This window comes from Camellia sinensis, chromosome 8 (assembly GCF_055761805.1).
Source record: "Camellia sinensis isolate YWXY chromosome 8, ASM5576180v1, whole genome shotgun sequence".
NCBI classification, from domain to species: domain Eukaryota; kingdom Viridiplantae; phylum Streptophyta; class Magnoliopsida; order Ericales; family Theaceae; genus Camellia; species Camellia sinensis.
Window position 1 is genome coordinate 181,247,434 of NC_138968.1, and position 19,897 is coordinate 181,267,330.

Sequence of the window (19,897 nt, forward strand, 5' to 3'; positions counted from 1 at the left end):
TTCTCCTTCTATAAGTCTTAATTTTGGCCATTAAAATGGTGGTTGTGACTACAAATTGTTATCTCAAATCGTAAAGTTTGTGGGTGTAACGCCCTCAAAATAATACATAACTCCCACGTCCAATTCTTCCATAAACATGATAGATAGTTTACATCTCCATACAAACATCAGAGTTAATATTACAGAAGTGTATTTCATATTAATTACAAATGTTTACAAAAATAATAGAATGCCCAAGTTGTTACTTGGTCAATCAAAAGAAGAATTCTAACTCTTTTACAGGTAAAGCTCTTGGCTTGCATTTACATATAATCAACAAAATAAATAACAAAGCATAGTCTTCAACTCCAAAGACCTCCCAAGTAAAGATCTTGAACTTGACACGTCACCTGTACCTGAAAATGGTGTCCCAAGTAGGGTGAGCCAAAGCCTAGTAGAAATATACTAAACCCAATATGAGAAATAACTAAAACATTATCACACAACAAATGATCGACACGTATAAACATTATCATACCCTTTTCATAGCCCGACAACAATTACATCCATGCTACCATCCACTTCCCTTATTTGTCCAGATTAGTACCTAATTATGGTTCAATATCTAACCAAACATTTTAAGTGAGACTACCACTTGACTTGTTAATTCTTCCGTTACCCATGATCCAAAATGAGACTACATCTCACGTAACTAATACTTCACTTTATAAGGTCTCGGGACTTTCACCCCAGACGCCTCGACCAACTTAATTATCTATGGAGTACATTCCCCAACTCCTCCCAAATAATGATACATATACAATGTATTTAAACGTATAACCACCTATGAAGTACATCCCATATCTTCTCCAAAACATAGATGCACAAACAATGTGTTAAAGTATATGAACACACGTGTAGAGTACATAAATAATGTGTTAAAGGATATGAACGCATATGGAGTACATCTCTTATCTCCTCCCAAACAAATATATATAAACAATGTGTTAAAATATATGAACACATATGGAGTACATCCCATATCTCCTCCCAAACAAATATATATAAATAATGTGTTAAAGTATATGAACACATATGTGTGTGGAGTACATCCCCTATCTCCTCGCACACACTGGAGTACATCCCCTATCTCCTCCTAAACAAATATACATATATAATGTATTTACGCAATTTATCTTATACAATGATCAATCAATACACATATTTGCTGTATTATTCCAACCGTCCCATTCAATGACATAACACGTTTGATTAGTTTCAGTTTTCCATAATCAACATACAGTGTCTACAACAATCAAGACTATCCTCCACCGATAGCCTAAAGCAGTTATCTCTAAACAGATAACAAATTCATCAACATATAAAATATCGTCATTCTCATAGGTGAGTGATTAAATTATCCAACTACACCATTTACTCCCACAATTTCCCAATTTCATTATTCTCAACTCAATTTCACATTTTTCCAAATTAATTATTCAACATAAATAAGGCATTTTCCCCCTTTTCTCAATATCAACCTTAAGGTTCAATTTCATCAATTTGACAACAATAACTCCATTTTTCAAGGTCTCTCATACACATAGAGTTTAATATTTGAAAACCCCCTTTTTATAACCACCAAACAAACCCTAACTTTCCCAAAATTACTAACTAATCAAAATGACTAATATTTATGTCAAAACTCATAAGAATGAGTAGATCATCCCTACCTCAAAGTTAGAAGCTCAAAAGAGATGAAGAGAAAAACCATAGATGCTCCAAATGTGAGATTTTTCAGATCAAAGTGAAGCCCACCCCAAGCACAACCTTTCTTATAAAGGGACTAGGCTAGAAACATACTAGAAGTAGATCAATCCCTAGAGAGAAGGTAAGTGTAGAGAGAGAGGGAGCTGAATCTAGGGTTTTGAAATCAAAAGGGATGAAAAAGTGAAGTGTAATCCCGCTGCTGACTACTGATATAACACAGGCTCGCTCGAGCGAAGAAGTGGTCGCTCGAGCGACCAAAAACAAAGAATCCTCGCTCGAGCGTAGAAAGCCTCGCTCGAGCCAACAATCCAAACCTTCAGGTCTGCAACCCAGAAGCACGCTCGAGCGACAAAATGCTTGCTCGAGCGAAGAAACCCAAAACATAAACCTCGCTCGCTCGAGCGAAAGAAAGCTCGCTCGAGCCAAGAATCAAAACCATCAAGTCAAAAAGAGACGCAGACGCAAGCTCGAGCACATGACTTCTCGCTCGAGCCACCAGATACAAAACTCAACTCTCGCTCGAGCGAAGGATCTAAAACACAGAGCTCACTCGAGCAACAAAAGGCTCGCTCGAGCGTAGGACCAAAATTCTGGGTTGCAACCATTTGCTCCCAATCACACCCAACCTGTAACAAACCTGCCCAAAACATCCTATAACTCAAATACAAAATATTGAAGGACGGAAACAAGATATATACAACAATCAACATCCACAGAACCAAGTCCGGCTTACACTAATCAATGGAGGGAAAACCAGGGTCGTTATAGTAGGAAAGTAAGCAGGTCTCATGATCGAAGGAAGCCTAGTTTTGAAATTGAACCCCGTCGGACTCCACTACATGCAATTTAGACTTGAAGCACTCAACGAGCTTGAGGGACTCCTCGTTGGAGCTGTAATTGATTATCTCCGTGCTTACGTCTACATGAGAGAGTTGAAAGGCGCGGAGCGAGAGAGAGAGAGAGAGAGAGAGAGAATGAATGAATGTTGAGTGGGTTAGTACGAAGAAACGGGTAAGGGATTTTAAGTTCCAAAAAAAAAAAAATTATTTTTATTTTTTAATTATCAATTTTTAATTTCTAATAAACTAGGGATAACCAAGGTGGACCAATTTGCACGCCATGCCTCCATGGTTGACTAGTGTCAACAAAATACTAGCCGTGTTGTGTATGGTGCTCCTGATGAACCAATGAAAACAAAACAGTAATTAATATTAGATAGATAAAAAATTAAAAATCAAATATAACAAACTAAATATCAACAATTTTGTAATTGAATTGCCATTAACACTTAAACTGTGTTTGGATTTCAAACTTAATAAATACATAGAAATATAACTGTAATTACTTATAAATGGACAATTTTTATGAGTATAGAAATAAATAAATAAATTTACTAAATAAAAAAAAGTAACAGTAGGATGTCACCCTTGATAAATTTTATTGACCTCAAAGATCTGAACATTATATGAATTTGGTCTGTCTAAAAAAATATAAATTTTACAGTACTATTATTAATATCTTTAGAAAGGTGAAAAAATTTAACAGTAAGCATAACAGGAAAAGAAAAAGCTCATACATCTCTCCAAGCAAACATGAAATCTAATGTAGTTATTAAAAAGTAGAATAATAATGAAAAATATATAAATAGAGGATATATTCATCAAAAGATGATCATGACATAGGAAAGAGATATGAACATAGTATTCTTCCCTGACCAAAAACTATGACACTTCCTGGAAAGGCTAAAGAAAATATCAAGTAGGAAATCAAGATTTAGGGGAGAGAGAGATATGAACACACGACACTTTCCTGAAATGCTAGTTCACAGGAGAATCTCAAAAATAAAGGTAAAGAAAATATCGACCAGGAAATTTCCTTTGTCAATTAAAATCTACTCAAAACAAAGAGGAGAGAGAGAGAGAGAGATTAACCACATTCGCAACAAGTGCACCAAAATAGATTTTATTCAACAAATCTATTTTAGACACAATATACTACAGCATAAATTATAACACTCACAGGTTGGCTAACTCGATTATGTACACTCTTTTGTTCAATCTGTGCATTTCATTCCATCTCATTGATCTAAAAGAGAAGACATAAACAATGCAGCCATTTCATCCCAATGATCTCATAACCCTAAAACAAAAATAAAAAAAATACTCAAGTAACATAACATGTATACCATTCCATCTCAATAACCTTTTAAGCAAAAAAAGCATAAATAACTTGTGCTTAAATGGACTCTTCTATTTCATCCACAATGACCTATGTCTACTAGGTACAACAAGAGTAAGGGTGTAGGATATGTTTCTAAAATCAATACCTAATTTAGATAGTTGGTTCCTCTAATTTCAGATAATATTTGAAGACGAAGAAGAAGCTCACATTTGGTAATAAAGAAATATTTCTCAACTCTCACAAGGATTAAAAATAAAAATAAAAATAAAAAATCACTATTTTTCTTAAATTTCTAATTAATTTTAAGTGCATTTCAAAAAAATTTATATCATATTATCTAAGAATACATATGCAAGTGTTCACGCTATCTTCTCGTTCTCATACCCAACTTTTGGATACATATTCATATATTTTAAGATTTAACTTTAAGAACGAATAAAACTTTAACACTTACCCACGCTCGATACTCGTACCTAAGTCCATCTAAAATAACTTGTACATTCCATTCCATCTCAATGGTCTCGTAAGCAAAAAAAGAAGGCATAATCAGCGCATAGAAAAAATGGTACCTCATTTGACAACTAAAAGCTCCCAAATAGAAATTACATACTTTGAAAGAACAATAGTTTCTACATTCCATCTCCATTACACATGGATTCAATCAACATGGTCTGATTTTTCATTTGCTTGTTACTTGCACAAGACTTTTGTATAAATGCATTGGAAAATCAGACAAAGTAAAGAAATGCCAACATATTCAACCCTTTCCCTACAGCAACAAAAGAAATATTAAAATCTTGAACTACAAGATATATGAAGATTCCTTCCCATAGAAGTCTCGTGCTTCTGACTAAACTCAAAGGAAGAAAAAATCACCTGTACAATGGCCATCATTTTGTGGGCATCATAGCTCACATCGACAGCCTAATAAAGGACAAACCTTTTACTCAACAGCAAAAGCTTTCATGCCCTATGAAGTATAAGCCCGGTTCATGCCCTAGAAATTACCAGTTTCAACGAGTTCAGCAATTTGAAGTAACTTGAGGACCTAATTTTTTTATATTGAAAACAAGGGGGAAAACATAAGAGAAACAAACTGTCTGATTATTCCAGAACAAAGAAAATTTTCACTCTAGCAATGAAGAAGAAGAGGAAAAGGAAGAATGGGAAGGAGGAAGAGGGAACTCACCACAATGCATTGAATAGAGATGAACCCTCTCCCAGTCTCAAATCTTTACAGAATGAAAAAATGTCTTTGTGAGTGCTCTGAGTGGTTGTGATAGAGTGCTCTATCCAATGAAACAGTGACCCAATGTGGTTGAAAGAAACGGTAGCCAAATGTTGGTTGAATACTGGGGCCTGCAGTGTGGGAGGCTATGTAAGACTAATGAATAAAGAAGTAAAGAATAGATGGGAGAAACCAATTTTTTAAGTTATAGAGCCCTGGATCGTGAGCCTACTTGAGCTAAGTCATGGTCAATTCAGATCAGCTCAATTATCAAACAAGCCTAGGAATGTGGCTCGATCTCGGTCATTTACTAAACGTACTAAGCTTGAACGAACCAGAGTATGAGCTATTTATAAACAACTCAATACGTTTGCCACCCTACTTGAGGTCAACAATAAGAACCAAGTTCACCATTTCTCTTTATTGAGGGCCAAAATGCCAATACCTAAATATTACACAATAAAAAAAATATGACGATAAATTAATTTTTCAAATCTAATGTCTTTCAGACACTTCTTTTTTTTCTTTTTGATAAGCAAAGATTTATGAAATAAAGCACAAGGGGGTAACATCCGTGCACACTATATGAGGGAAAACAAAACACCTATATCAACTATAAATCAACTTTACTCAAAAGACTACAAAGTCCAAAAAATGGTTCAGCACAGATCAACTCCATCTGAAATCCAACTATTCAAAAAAACCATTCTGTCACTTCTCAAATTACATGATTCAAGACAATACTATCTTATCAAATTCTAAAGAGTAGAGAAGTGTCAAAAAATCACTTGATTAACATTTCAAACAACCTACTCGAGTCAACTAATTTACAATGAAGAGTTGTACCAGTAGGCCAACCTATCCAGCCATGAATTGAACAGCACTGTGACAACATAACCACAAACGAAGTCAATTCATCATACGATTGAAATTGCAACAATGTGACCATAAACATGTATCCACCAAGCACCAATATAAGCCAACAATGGTAGTAACTGAAATTACAAAGTAGAAACAAAATGAAAGAGTTTCCAACCATAATTTACAAAGTTGTTTCCCCAAGGGTCTCACATTAAACATCCCAGACGTCGTTTGAGTTAAACAAAAAAGGAAAATGCCTGCTCAAATCAAACTTACAGAGTATGTCTTAGAGTGAGCTACACAGTGTATTCACAAGCATTACATGTAAGCATGCTAGAGATGTGAACGTTCTCTAATTTTTTATGCAAGTTTTTGGCCAGACTACTTTGGGTATGACACATCCATGACCTGATATTCCGCAACAAATTTAAATGATAAATTAAGTTATCCAAAGAAAAGTAATTATTGCAAGAACAAAGCTGTTACACAAATCACAATTTGGAAATGATAATTTAGAACCGACAATGCAAAATTAATTGAAACCAACCACTGCCTCCAGATTTCTGATCAGATAGACAGCCCGGCAAAAAGCAACTCCAACTCCTCCTCCTGTGATGTAGTTCTCTGGAATAAAAGAGCATCATTTTTCCATATGTTATATAGATTATTGTATAAGGGAAACATGAACAAGCAATGTAAATTCTCCGATAGATTTAACAAACATGCCATCTAAATTTTAGTTCTTTTTTGGGGGGAAAAAATGCATCCAGCAATTTAACCTACTACTTTATTAGTGTAATATCTTCTAAAACTCAACAAACACTAGATGTTCGACCATTTGACTTCTCAACATTGATACATAAGCCACTGGAATGGCCATATATTGAAATTAACGCATTGACTTCAAGAACAATGGGGATCCATCAATCCACAAATGAATCTGAATGAAACACAAGAGTCACCAACAAACTAAAAATCATTTATTCAAGAATTTAGTGAGAACATAAGCTAAATTAGTGGCGGGTGAACATGCGATGGATGTGCATGCGCATCGCACGTGCATGGGTCAGTAGTTTATGAATGAAAAAGATGAATAGAAACCATCCGTGTTTGTGGACTTTAAAATATTTGAATCAGTTTAAATTTTTCATATGAGCAGTTTTCTTTTCTCACATAGGCAATTTTCAAACTCATAAATTGTGATGGACATTTTTGGAAAACCAAAAAAGTATGACAAAGCTTTAAAAAGTGTTCACTCCAAATGGGTTGTACATTTTGTATAATGGTATATATAGCATGACATGAAAACTTAAAACTTCTTTTAAGAACAGTAGAAACCAGAAGACATAATGAACTTCAAGAAAACACCATAGCATCCCAAAAACAATCCACGAGAAGTCAAAGATATGGATAGGAAGAAGCGTCATTATCCCGACCATATCCCTGCACTCAAACCTAGGAGTAAGGAGAGGCAGCCTTTAATTGTAGCCGATACAGAGACAGATAGGTTGCTACTAGAAAAGGGAAGCAAATTCACTTCTCCTTATCGAGCTAATAGGCACCTTAAGAGATCATGCTTAGTGTCATCAAAAAACGAGATCTAAGGGGAGGACTCTTGGGCCAAACCTATCGTCACTTGGGCAAGGAATCCACAAAGGGGAGCTCAGCTTAGTACTAATGCAGTTGCGGACTCAGAGGTGCTGATACCAAGACTAGAATAGGAATGCCCCTTTTTATGCATGGCGCAAGGAAAGGAAGAGCAAACTGACTTTCACTAATCTTGGATCAGTATTTTTTCCGATCTTCCACTAAGAAAGGTATCGTCACAACAACTCAATTTGACCAGTAAATTACTCGGGGCTCCTCATGGTTTAAATATGTATACACTATGCATCAAGTTAGCTTCACCAAGTAATAGGTGCAACAAGTTCATTTATACAAAAAGAGAATGCAGTTTTATTTCTTTCAAGTTGATAAAAGATACATTAAAAAGCATGCTAATTAACAATTATAGACTGCTATGCACCTGACTGGGAAAAAAAAGAAAAAGAAAAAGTAACGAGTCAAAATTTCCTCACTTTCTCATATACAAACTCCAAGTTAATCTAATACTCAAATCCATATGTGCTGTTTGCAGGAAGTTTGTTCGTTCTCTTCATTTCTTCATGACCTGCTGCCTTCTTTTCTTCACATCCCATTTTCTTCCATCCATCTTTAGCCTGAGGGCTAGCACTATGCTCTTTGGGCTGAATATGAGAATTACTGCCCTCAAATTGTTCAAATGGATTCATTTTTGCAGTGAACGTGCCTATATAACATGATTTAACAATCTTGAAATTGCAAAACAACAAAAACATGACAATAAAAAAAAAAAAAAAAAAAAAAAAACATTAGTTTGAAAGAATAATCTACCAAAAGTACACTGTTATTAAAGAAGTAACCAATAACATAAAACCTTTCGTATTCAATTAGCCCAGGGAGAGTAATTGAGGTTTTTTTTTTTTCCCGGCGCCCAAACAATAAAAACTTAATACTCAACAGAACAATTTCTCTTGTTTTCTTTTCTGAAGTTTCTCGGCGAACAAATGGAACCTGGAATTTGGAGGACACAGAAACTTACAATTGGTCGGAAACCTAACAATCTTCAGTGCGGCGTTCCGGAGACAGACACAAATTTCCTATCTTTCCATCATCGCCGACCAAAAATATTTTCAGATATTTTTCTTATTAGTACCTGGACCGACCCGTTCCAATCCCGAATCAAACCATTTATTGGGCCATTGGCCAAGTTGACCACGACAAACAGTTAATGCCCGGGCCCCTTCTCTTTTTAGATGGGCCTTCTTTTTTTTCTTTTTAAATCTAATTAATTATAAATGCGAAAATAATTGGGAAATATATTAAAAAATCTTTTTTTAAGTGTTTGTATTTCAATTAGTCCATAAGTTATTTTTATATTCTAATAAGTCCTATTATTTAGATATTTGATCTGCCAAATTCTAATTCTCATATTTAAGAGATTTTATGGACATTTCTACCCTTACAAATATTTTTTGAACGGTTAATAATTTGGAGATATGAACATTCATATTTTACAATGCGAATATTCACATTGACGTGTGAATATTCACATTGACATGTTAACATTCACATTAATGGTGTGAACATTCACGTTGATGGTATGAACATTCAAATTACGAAACATTCACAATGTAAATGTGAATATTATTAGGATGTCTTGGTAATTATGTCACTCATAGGACTTATTGGAACATAAAAAAATATTGTAGACAAAATGAAATATAAGTAGGTAAAAAGAAATTTATGAAAAAAATGTCCCAAAATAATTACATTCAATTATATAATTAGAGTCCGACGACGCATAGCTACAAATTCAACCATCAATAATCTAAATTTGAAACTAAATAAATAGCTACCTACAATCTCATAATGGATGAAGAATAATCAATATTTTATTATTGGCAATAATTGACTCTCTTATAAAATTGGCTAATTTAAAGTTGTTTTAATTATATGATTCAAATAAAATTTTCTGTTCGAATAATTTGATTGGGAAAATTGTTTCTGAAGTTATTTTATAATAGAAAAGTTTAGTTGAATCGCAGGGTTTAAGAGTAAAATAATGGAATTGGAGAGAAATAAAATTAGCATAATTTGTTTGAATGATTAAGGAGGTGAAAATTATTAAAAAATTATGAGAGATTAAGAGAAAATAACTTTTTATAACTCATTTTGATGAAGTTTAATGAGAAATCAAAATTATTTTATAAATCTTGTCAAAATACCTATAATTATTTATCTAAATACAAAACATTAAAAGTAAAATGATACATGTATCATCTTTTATTTATTATTCATCCATAAACAATACTGAAAAATCCCAATTATTTTACTTCCTATCATTTCTGTTATTAGTTAATGTATTGAGGCCTATTTTAGAAACATCAAGTTTTAATAATAAAAAAATCATTACAAAAAAAAAAAAAGAAGTCAACTATGCTCTCTATTTTTTTACATATATTTTCGGAAAATGTTAAAAAATATTAAAAAATTTAATTCTCAAAACAATTCTAAATTTGTTATAAAGATTTTAAAGGGCGGACACTGGCATTTTAGAGACTAAGGACATCCACAGTGGACTAGTTAAATAGTGTGTTAGTGTTAGTAGCCAAAATTTAGTGGAGACACCGTAACTTTTGGGTTCACAGTAGAAGTGTTAAGCAGTGTGTTAGTGGGTTTTGTCAGTATCAGTTGTTAACTTCTTTGTTAACTGTGACTAATGTTTTAATCAACGAGAGAGAGAGAGAGGGGGGGACAGCGAGAGAAAGAGGTGGATGTAGGGAAGTGCCGTGGGGTAGTTCGGCCGGTCATCCCCCAGACATCCAGACCCTTCGAGAAAAAAAAAAAAAATTGCGTTGATTGGTTGATCGACCGGCCGAATTCTACTACCTTAATCTTCAGCAGAGCTTCCATAGAGAGAGAGAGCCTTTATTTATTTATTTTATTTTATCTAATATATATATATATATACACTTAACACACATTTTAACACATACTTTAACATATCCATTGCACCACCACTCACTCTCTAAAATTAATAAACTCTTAACACACATTTTTGGGTCTCACTTTTATCATTTTTTGTCATATAACACACTTTAATAAATAATTTTAGCCATCTCATTGTGGATGCTCTAAGAGAGAAACTATCGTCTTTGAGATATCTAGGAGGTGGAAGTGTAATTTTACCTAATTTATTTCCATCCCCTTCATTTTTTAATAATTTAGTGTTTTATTTATTTATTTAATTTTTAGGGATATTTATCACTAAATCTCATCTCACAAACAAGTACTCTAATTAGTCCCAAGTTTTTCCTATTGATCTATTAAGTCCTATTAGTGGAGAGTTTCTTTCTATGTGGTTCTATTTTTTTATTTTGGTAGTGTTTGGTGGACAACTATACTTTTTATTAATGTGACAAGTATGATATAATATTTCAATGTGACATGTATTAATGTGACACTCCAATAATGTGACACTAAAAAAAAATAAAAAAAATCCTTAGTGTACTTTTCCTAAATGTGACAACGTGGTAGGTATGATATGACTCTCCAAAACTTTTATTCCAAAAAAAAAATAAAATGAAAGCTCTTTGGTATATTTTTCTTTAATATGACAACGTGGCGGGTATGATGTGATACTTCAAAAAAATTAAAACTCTTTAGTGTACTTTTCCTAAATGTGACATGTGACACTCCAACGTGGCGGATATGATGTGATACTCTAAAAAATTAAAAACTCTTTAGTGTACTTTTTTCAAATGTGACACTCTGACGTGACAGATATGATGTGACACTATAAAATTCTTTAGTGTGCTTTTTTCTAAATGTGACACTCCAATATGGTAGAAAAATGAGTCATTTCAAAATGATTAAATAGATCATAAAAAATATATATATAAAACTATATAAATTATAAATCCAAAATATAAGATTTATAGGCCACCTCCTAATTTTTATTAATAAATTGAAGGTAGTTGTAACCTCAAATTACGTGCGGACCCCGATCAAAAGTCGATCAATCGCAAATCACACTGCACGTAACACGTACGAGAGTGTACGAAATCCACCAACAATTTTGCTCACACGAACATAGCCTAACGCCCCCACAAAGAAATAAGAGAAGAATAGAGTCTGACGCTTCTTTTGACATGTGCTTGTTTTAATTTAAAGGTTAAAAAATTATTAAAAAAATTAAAAAACTTATAATTTATATCAAAAAATTAAAGATTCTATTTTCTCTTTATTTTTTACATATTTTTTCATAAAAAATCAAAAAATCATTCCAAATATACTAGTTTATTTGAGAAATTTGGCCATAAATCCCTCCTAACTTTCCTTTGTTGTTAAAAGGATAAAAAAAATTTAATACTTTCAAAACCCCTTCATAATTATTGTGACAACCCCGACCTGTAATTAGCTAACTATCCACGATTTAGTACCCCTAATAAGTAATTAAGATGAAATCCTGAGTTAATTACTTTTGCATTGCATTATTTGTGTTTATATCTGTTCTGTGTAGAAATATCTGTTTGTGTTCTGTCTCAATTTATGAATTGAAGGCCTTATCGGCATCCGATCGCAAAATTAACTTGAATTACGTGTTAGTTGAAATTTTTAGAACTTTATGGTAGGTTCAATTGAAATTCGATTCGGAACAAATCAAATTAGAATAATTAATATCAATTGCTAGCTTAAGTTAAGATTAATTAAATGTCCTAAGCAAGCCTATATAAGGCCTATACATACCACTTGAGTCATCTTTTTCTCATAATCCTTGAGCCTTCAAGAGACAAACACAGAGAGAGAGAGAGAGCAGAGAAGATTGAGCTCATCTTAGGAGAAGTGTAAGAGAATTTGGAAAGTTTGGCTTAAGACTTCAAACATTAACCATTGAGAGTGCAATTGGCCATTGAACGTAAGAATTTAACTCTTTTAGTTTTGAGATTAAGTCACTGAGTACATGAATTCAAAGAATTGAGTTGTGTAGTGCAAGAATTGAACTTAGATGGTTGACCATGGGAGTGTACCATACATGCATGCATATTTCATAGTAATTTGAAGTTATTTCCCAAGAAATTCCTCATGCATGTTACTAAATCACTTTAGTTTTGGGAATTCATCAAATTTCATGTCATTTTGAGTCACTAGATCATGTTTTGGAAGTCTTCAAGTCAAAGCAATACATCCATGTTATGTTTTCTAAGAATTGGGTTTTGTTTTGTATAATTGGCAAGTTTTTGGACGTTGATTTTGCGAAATGATTTAGAATTCTCAATGTTTTCCAAGTTCCTATATGATTTCTCAAATTTTTAGCCCAAAATGATGAGTTTTGTAATATTTGAATTGAATTTGGAAGCTTGGAGATGAATCTGGAAATCCTAAAATTTGACCACCTCGCTCGAGCGACGGATTCTTCGTTCGAGCGACCACTTAGTGATTTTGCACTTCCGCTCGAGCGACCAGAAGATCGCTCGAGCGTGAAATGCAAGCTCCCAGAAGTTTTATGTTTTTGCAGACCGCTCGAGCGACAAAAGTTACGCTCAAGCGAGGACCTGAGTCTCACGCTCGAGCGACCGTCGAGTGTCCGTCAAGCGTGAAAATCACATAACCAGTACTTTTTCAAAGTTTGCAGACCGCCCGAGCGAAGGAAATTGCGCTCGAGCATCCTCTCACATGTTTGTATGTCCTCTCGAGTGAAGGAAGTTGCGCTCGAATGGGACCTCCTATTTTCAGCAAGTTTTGTTAAAGATTCCAAAATACATTTTGGCATCCACATTGCATCCTAGGCATTCCTAGGCCATGATTAAGACATAATAGTAAGGGTAAAACATAGAAACACACTAAGAACGAAACGTAATAAGCTAATTATATTCTGAACGTGTGTTTGAAATGTGTATCTGTTATGTATTTGTGTAGGTCACGCGCCATAGGCTATCTGATTGTCTGTTCTATCTATCCGATTGGGAGCCATCTGTGAGTAATAGCTTTATAAAGCTATGTTCAATTATAAGTGTTTTCTGAATGATATAAGATGGTCTGTTTTCTAAAATATTATTTTTTGCATGAATTAATGGTTGTCCAATATTTATGAAATGTATTCGTGGCATTCTTAGCTTCAGATGTCATCTGTTATCTGTTCTGTTATGTCCTAATTATGGGTCAACTATACGTCTCATGAGCCAACTGTTATGGATCCTTATGTATACGTCCCATTTATAGGTCAACTATACGTCTCATGAGCCAACTGTACCATCTTCGTGCACATGAGTCAACTATATGCCTTTATGGTCGTCCCTTTATGAGTTAACTGTACGCCTTTATGGTTGTCCCTTTATGTGTCAGTTGTTTCTGTTAGTGCTAATGAATGTGCCATGTATCATTAATGTTACGACCCAAACCCGCCCCTATAGGTTTAGCATCATAACCGGCCATTAATCCTTAGATTACTAAAGGCTTCTGAACAGAATAACGTAAAATCAAGGGGCTGTAGAAGCAAATATACAAAATACAATGTCTATTGAGCTGTGCAGACATACATGAAACAAAATAATTTTAAACTTTATAAGCATACTCATGATGTCACATAGGTACAGTAATTATACGTCACCCCATGTACAGATAACCAAAAATAAACTGTTCATTAAACAAGAGAAAACGAAGTGTTGAACGTTCAAAAAGACATGGCCATATGACTTGACTTGGTCCGGAACCTCTTCGGAAGGCGTGAAGGGTGGCTGACAAAATGGAATCTCAAGCCATCAACTCTGGCCCCGATTACGTGCCTGGTCACCTATATACATAATATAAATAGTGAGCGAAAACCTAGTGATTAATAACAAAATAAAGGATTTCCATAAATGATGTCCCATATCAATTCTAGAAAATAGGTTCATATTTATTTCAGAAACAGAAGCATATCCATATTCATAATCTTGTCCAAATCATACACAGAAATTAGAGTTCATGCTAAATCATACGTGATACATCCATTAGCGCTAACAGAACAGATGCAGAACAAATAGTGGTTATAAGTAACCAGTTCCATAAAGGAACCTCCGGATACAGGTAACAGATAACAGATATGTTGAGCCCCATGATGGAGCCTCCGGTACGGGTAACAGAGTGCAGACATAATAAGTTTAATAATGGAATCTCCGATACCGAGTAACAACTAACAAATATCACATGATGCTAAGGATGCTAAGAATGCATGTCAGAATTTGGACAATTATTCATTATATAGAACATAACATTTTAGAAAGCATATCTTATTTCAACATACAGAAAATAAATAAAGTTGAACATAGTTTTACTAAATTATTATTCATAGTTAGCTTCGGGTGCAGACAGACAGAGTAGACTAATCAAACAGTTTACGACACGTGACCTATATCAACACATAACAAATACACATTTGAAACATACGTTGGAATATATCTAGCTCATTACGTTCCGTTCTTAGTGTGTTTCTACATTTTACCCTCATTATTATGTCTTAATCTTGACTTAGGAATACCTAAGATGCAATGAGGATGCCAAAATGTACTTGAACACATTTAACAAACTTGTTGAAAACAAGGGTCCCATTCGAGCGCAACTTCCTCCGCTTGAGCGGACATGTAATGTGTGAGGGGATGCTCGAGCGCAACTTCCCACACTCGAGCACTTTGCAAATTTTGAAAAAAGTACTGGTTATGTGATTTTCACGCTTGACGAACGCTCGATGGTCGCTCGAGTGTGAGACTTATGTCCCCGCTTGAGCGCAACTCTTAACGTTCGAGCGGTCAGCAAAAAAATATGAAACTTCTGGGGGCATTGTAACAACCCTCGTTACTGTTTACCGATAAACTACTGATTACCGTTAAACTGAACTGATTAGGATTGATAAGTGAACTGAATAAACTACTGAACTGACTGACTGAAATTGAAACTGAATTGACTGAGTATATCTGTTCAATTGTATGTCTATCTGTTTGATTGTTTGATTATCTGTTTGTGTTTTTATGTTTGAACTGCTAATTGAAGGTCTTATCGGCGGCCGAACCGGAAATCGGTTAGTGTTTTATGATCATCGTAATTTATGTGATTTTATAGCATATTTATCTAAAAACTGATTAGGTATGATTAAATTAGATTAAATGGTACCAAATTACATGAATTGGACTTATTTACAATTAGACCATTTAGTGGCCACTACTTTGCACATTTTGTGACTTGTATACACATTGAATCAAACATTTCATCAGTCCATTCTCCTTGTTCTTGCCGACTTGAGAGAGAGAGAGATAAGAGAGAGAGTTAGTTTCATCTCATTTGGCTTGGTTTGCTTGGAAATTGAGTAGATTGGAAGGACTCTTGCATAATTGTAGTTCTAGACTTGCCTTTCAAGCTTTAGGTAAGGAGTTCAACCTTTTGATTGTGGAATTTAAGTAAATTCTTGCATGATTTACAGCAAATTGAAGCCTTGAGCCAAGTTATGGCTCTTACTTGTTGAATTGTAGCTTAATTGTTGCATGTATGTATATATATTGAAGTTTTAAGATTGTAGTTCACATTCCTCACATGCATGTCCATGTTTTAAGAGTAGTCCATGTTTTCATCTTGTTTTTGGAACAATTGGCTCTCTAGAGCATGTTCTGAAGCTTTGAAATTGGTTTGAATTGGATTTATTTGAAACACCCTTGGGCTTTGATTTTGCAAATTGAGCTTTGAATCATGTTAAACTATGAGTTTGATGTGTTTTCTGGAAAATTGGCCCAAGAGGATCGAAATTTATGTTTTAAAACTTGGTTTTGAGCTTGAGGTTCGAATCTGGAATTTCCAGAATTTGGACTCACGCTCGAGCGGGGTAACTGGCGCTCGAGCGTGGAAATCGTGCTCCCAGCATTTTTTTTCTGTTTTGAAGTCTGCTTGAGCGGATTAATTGACACTCGAGCGGGACATTGTGCCTCATGCTCGAGCGGGTGTCGAGCGCCCAATCGAGCATGATTTTCGCCTATCCAGCATTTTGTTCTGTTTTGCAGAACGCTCGAGCGGGTAAGTCTACGCTCGAGCGGAAACCTTTGTCTGCATGTCCGCTCGAGCGAAGTAACCTACGCTCGAGCGTGACCCCTGTTTTCTGAAAAGTCTGGAAATGCTTTTTCAAGTGCATCTTTGCATCCTCATCTCATTCTAGGTAGTCTTAGGCCTAGTTTAAGACATCTTAAGGAGGATATAGATGTAGAAACACACCGAGGCATTAGGGATTAAGCTGTTATCTTTCCCAACTGTGTAGCTTAGTGTGTGTTAATCTGTAACTGTGTAGGGTTGGCAACTGGGGACGCGCTCTAGCTTTACTGTAGCCCAGAACTCTATGAGTAACATCTGTGTAAAGATATGTTCAAAATGATTATCTTTTGAACAATTGAACTGTACTGCTTTCTGAACTGATACTGTTGATTGAATGAATGTATGTCCTATATTCTGAACTGTACTGTGGCATTCTTAGCAATTACTGTTTACTGCTTACTGTTACAGAGATCTCTGTCGATTCCCTTGTTGGAACCACTACTATTTACTGATAGATGGCCATCATTTACTGTTCGGTCTTTTAAAACCTACTGTATACTGTACTGTTATGCTAATGGATGTACCACATATGACTGTACCGACTGAACGACTGAAATACTTAATTAATGAACTGTTTTCATTACTATAAGGACATTCATTCTTAACTTCTTTACGCATTGTGTTATTCACTGGGCTTTAGCTCACTCTTATATATATATGTAGGTGTACAGGCACCAGACCGCAGATAGAAGTGTCGGGGTAAACTCCAGTTTTGTCGAGCCAACCTATGTGCCTCAATGCGAGGTTCCGAGCCTGTCAAGTTACGGCTTAAGGGTGTTTTTAATTTCCCCGTCTGTCTCTGTATCTGATTTGTACGACTGTATAGACTGTACTGTACTGAATGATTGTATATATGTATATACTGTTTTGTCTGACTGTGTATATTTGAATGAGAAGTCTTTTTTTTTGCATACAGACTGTCATAGCTCATTGGACATTGTTTATTTACTGTATTGGCTTCCGCCAGCCCCTGTACTCTGTATTACTGTTAAACAGGCCTTCGGTAATCTCGGATTACTGGCCGGTTACGGTGCTAAACCCATAGGGGCGGGTTTGGGTCGTGACAGAGTGGTATCAGAGCGATACTTACCACGAGTTATACCACACACACGTGTCCAAATGAGCTATAGGATGTCCTAGAAAAGTGATTAGGGCATTACATGAGCATGATAAGTGTGTGATATGACTGACTGAATATATGCTAAAGTATGAACCTGTGTAAACAATGACTGCCTATATTAATAATTGTTACAACTGCTTATAGTGAAATGAATAATGCAAACACTGCAACTGAATCCTCATCTGAGGCCAGAATGGGCAGACTGGAACGGATGATGGAACTGATAACTGAAAGATTAGACCAGCAACAGAATCAACAGCCCCCACCTCCTCCTCTAGCTGTATCGGAACAGAATACTAACGTTAATGATGGGGACATAATAGCTCTCACCCACAAGTTCAGCAAAATGAAACCGCCATCCTTTCAGGGAGGCCTTGAACCGTTAAAAGCTGAAGCATGGGTTCTTGAGACTGAAAAATTATTTGAGGTTTTTCCGTGCTCTAAAGCACATAAAGTGCTATTGGCCACCTTTACTCTGCAAGAAGAAGCTAGAAGGTGGTGGATGCTCATCCGTAATGAAAATACGGTTATAACTTGGGCTCAATTCAAGGGAGCCTTCTTCGAGAAGTATTTCCCTCAGTGTGTTAGGGATAGAAAGGTGATTGAGTTTGAACAACTGAAGCAGGGCACGATGTCCGTTGCTAAATATGAAACAAAGTTCACCGAGCTTGCGAGATATGCACCGCATATGGTGGACACTGATTACAAGAAGGCCAGAAAGTTCGAAGGCGGCCTTAATGTTGCAATTCTTGACAGAATAAATGTTTTGAAATTACCGAATTATGTGAATGTCCTTGACCGAGCTTTGATGGCTGAGTCGAACATCGAAGCACTGAAAACTGAAATACCAGCGTCTGAATGGCGTGGTAAGAGACAGGGTTTCAAGTTTAAGAAAGGCAAGCATAACCCATTGAATAAGAAACAGAACACGGGGTCAACAACTAGCCCCAGCCAAGGAAGTGGTTTCATACCACCCTGTTCTGAGTGTGGCAAGAAGCATAAAGGGGTCTGTTACAAAATATCTGGAGCTTGTTACAGGTGTGGCAAGGTGGGCCACATGGTTAAAGACTGCCCCTCTGCTCCACAGGCTAGTAGTAAAGCTACACTAAGCGTGGCGGCATCAATTGTTGCACCAAAACCGAACCCCAAAGCTACCGGGAAAGAGCCCATAAGGCAGGGCCGAGTGTTTGCCCTAGTACCGAGAGACGTGCAGAATACCGAGACCGTTGTGTCAGGTATTCTCTCTATTTGCACCCAAAATACTTATGTACTAATTGATTTGGGGTCTACGCATTCATATGTGTCGCATGCTTTTTCGCGAAAACTGAATAGACCATTAGAACCCATGAATTATCTGTTAGCTGTATCATCACCCATTGCGGAATCTATGACCTGTGCATATATGTACCCTGCTTGTGAAATTATTGTTGGTGATGCACATTTGTTTATTGACTTACTGCCTCTGAACATTGATCATTTTGATGTAATATTGGGAATGGACTGGTTAACGAAATACCATGCCACCATAGACTGTGTAACGAAACAAGTAGTTTTCCGTCCACCGGATTTACCCGAATTTGTGTTTAATGGGGTTGAAGTAGTACCTCCTCCGTATTTGATTTCATCTGTGAAAGCTGTAAGATTGATTAGAAATGGGTGTAAGGGATATCTGTGTTCTGTATTGACTGTATCTACTGATGATAATGCTAACGTGAACAGTATTCCTGTAGTCGGAGAGTTTCCAGATATTTTCCCAGATAATCTGCTAGGGGATTTGACTGACAGAGAGATCGAATTCACCGTTGATGTGATTCCGGGAACGCAGCCAGTATCTAAAGCTCCTTACCGAATGGCTCCATCTGAACTGAAAGAGCTAAAGGTGCAACTGCAAGAACTGTTAGACAAAAAGTTCATCAGGCCTAGTACTTCACCATGGGGCGCACCTGTTTTGTTTGTAAAAAAGAAAGACGGCTCATTGAGATTGTGTATAGACTACCGTGAACTGAACAAGGTAACTGTGAAAAATAAATACCCATTGCCACGTATTGATGACTTATTTGATCAGT

The 19,897-nt window shown here is 35.6% G+C and overlaps 4 long non-coding RNA genes across 6 annotated transcripts in view; 1 reads left to right on the forward strand and 3 right to left on the reverse strand.

Moving 5' to 3' along the window:
• The window catches only part of LOC145797354 (uncharacterized), a 72,265-nt gene extending 63,545 nt beyond the window's left edge, over positions 1 to 8,720 (forward strand). The window contains exon 2 of the long non-coding RNA XR_014338796.1: positions 8,511 to 8,720. This is a non-coding gene — a long non-coding RNA (uncharacterized LOC145797354). The remainder of the gene's footprint in view (positions 1 to 8,510) is intronic.
• Positions 4,487 to 4,941, reverse strand: LOC145797355 (uncharacterized). Its single transcript, XR_014338797.1, has 2 exons — positions 4,807 to 4,941; positions 4,487 to 4,699 (listed from the first exon to the last, which is right to left on the reverse strand). It is a non-coding gene; the product is annotated as an uncharacterized LOC145797355 (long non-coding RNA).
• On the reverse strand, positions 5,229 to 8,237 carry LOC114324030 (uncharacterized). 3 transcript variants are annotated; one of them, XR_014338793.1, is made up of 3 exons: positions 8,098 to 8,237; positions 6,567 to 6,643; positions 5,229 to 5,289 (listed from the first exon to the last, which is right to left on the reverse strand). It is a non-coding gene; the product is annotated as an uncharacterized LOC114324030 (long non-coding RNA). The 3 variants fall into 3 exon arrangements; XR_014338794.1 differs by lacking the exon at positions 5,229 to 5,289 and adding an exon at positions 6,256 to 6,427; XR_014338792.1 differs by lacking the exon at positions 5,229 to 5,289 and having other exon boundaries at positions 6,434 to 6,643.
• On the reverse strand, positions 8,293 to 8,777 carry LOC145797352 (uncharacterized). The gene is made up of 2 exons (XR_014338791.1): positions 8,640 to 8,777; positions 8,293 to 8,349 (listed from the first exon to the last, which is right to left on the reverse strand). It is a non-coding gene; the product is annotated as an uncharacterized LOC145797352 (long non-coding RNA).
• Between the last annotated feature and the right edge of the window lie 11,120 nt (positions 8,778 to 19,897).